This window comes from Rhinopithecus roxellana, chromosome 13, assembly GCF_007565055.1.
Source record: "Rhinopithecus roxellana isolate Shanxi Qingling chromosome 13, ASM756505v1, whole genome shotgun sequence".
In the NCBI taxonomy this organism is placed as follows: domain Eukaryota; kingdom Metazoa; phylum Chordata; class Mammalia; order Primates; family Cercopithecidae; genus Rhinopithecus; species Rhinopithecus roxellana.
In genome coordinates this window covers 118,019,656-118,021,403 of record NC_044561.1, presented here as the reverse complement: position 1 = coordinate 118,021,403, position 1,748 = coordinate 118,019,656, and the positions used below count along the sequence as shown (strand labels likewise).

Here is a 1,748-nt window from a genome sequence, read left to right as displayed (position 1 = left end):
TGAGTGATCCTCCTGCTTCAGCCTCTCAAGTCGCTAGGACTACAAGCATGCAGCACCACTCCTGGCTAACTTTTAAATTTTTGTTTTGTAGAGACAAGGTCTCACTATGTTGCCCAGGCTGGTCTCGAACTCCTGGCCTCAAGCAGTCCTCTCACCTCAGCTTTCCAAAGTGCTGGGATTACAGGTATAAGCCACTACACCCAGCCCCTAAATATCTTTTGTTTCTCTGAAATAAGAAACCAAAAGTATATGAGCTTAAACTTACATGTAGTAATTAATGTCTTAGCATTATATCTTATTTGGAAATGATCTAGATATTCAATAAATATTCATAGTTTAATTTAGCTTGGCAAAACTCTAAAGTCATAGTTACCAAACAAATTTGAAAAACTTTTTCCCTTTTGTGGCCATCACCAAAGCAGGAGAAGCCAAAATGAAGTTTGATCCCTTTGTGACTTCTTTCTTTTCGTTTTTTGTTTTGTTTGTTTGTTTGTTTTTGAGATAGAGTCTTGCTCTGTCGCCCAAGCGGACTGCAGTGGCACAATCTCAGCTCACTGCAGCCTCCCACCTCCCAGATTCAAGTGATTCTCCTGCCTCAGCCTCCCAAGTAGCTGGGCTTACAAGCATGCACCACCACGCCCAGCTAATTTTTGCATTTTCAGTAGAGACTGGGTTTCACCATGTTGGGCAGGCTGCTCTCAAACTCCTGACGTCAGCTTCCCAGTGTTGGGATTACAGGTGTGAGCCACCACACCTGGTGTTAATTAATTTTATTAAATATATATATATATTTTTTAATGGAACGCTTCCGAATTTACGTGTCATCTTTGCACAGGTGCCATGCTACTAATCTTCTCTGTATCATTCCAATTTCATTTTATTTATTTACTTATTTGTTTATTTATTTATTTTGAGACAGAGTCTCTCTCTGTCACCCAGGCTGGAGTATAGTGGTGCGATCTTGGCTTACTGCAACCTCCACTTCCCGGGTTCAAGCAATTCCCCTGCCTCAGCCTCCCAAGTAGCCAGGATTACAGGCATGTGCCACCATACCCAGCTAATTTTTGTATGTTTAGTATAGATGGGTTTTCACCACGTTGGCCAGGCTGGTCTCGAACTCCTGATCTCAGTTGATCCATCCGCCTCAGCCTCCCAGAGTGTTGGGATTACAGGCGTGAGCCACCGCGCCTTCATTCTAATTTTAGTATATGTGCTGCCGAAGCGAGTACCTCACTGAATTTTAGACAAGGTAGGAAATTTACATTTCAAAGCACAGAGAAGAAATTTAAGCTTTCCAGAAAGCCGCTTAAGATTTACATTTTTTTTTTCCTTCAGCAAAAAATCATACCAACAAGAAAGGACGTAAACAGAGAGAGGGACTCACCATATCATTAAGAGAGGGGTTTCAGTCACCTGAAAAAAATTCCCCGAAACAAGATCCAAAATAGAAGCAGCAGAAAGGCCCTATTGTAAAAGTTATAGTCTGAATACCCGCTTTTAATTAAGTTGACTTTGAACTCCAGAGCTCTTAAGAAAATATTTTTGTCAGGCTTTAGCCAGGTAAATAACAAACATTCTTGATTATATTTTTGTTTCTGGCTTTTCCTGTCTGGAATTTACATTAAGAAGAGTTTTGTAGGAGGGGCCTATTTGTTTATTAGAGGTCTAGGGTAATCACTCTTTTAAGCTGTTTGCCTTTGAAATGTTTTAATTAAATGCGTCCTTTCTTTCTGAACATGTGGTTTCAT

At 40.5% G+C, this 1,748-nt stretch overlaps 1 pseudogene; it reads right to left on the bottom strand.

Annotated features, from left to right (window-relative positions):
* Positions 1 to 785: 785 nt before the first annotated feature.
* On the bottom strand, positions 786 to 884 carry LOC115893020 (annotated as a pseudogene).
* Between the last annotated feature and the right edge of the window lie 864 nt (positions 885 to 1,748).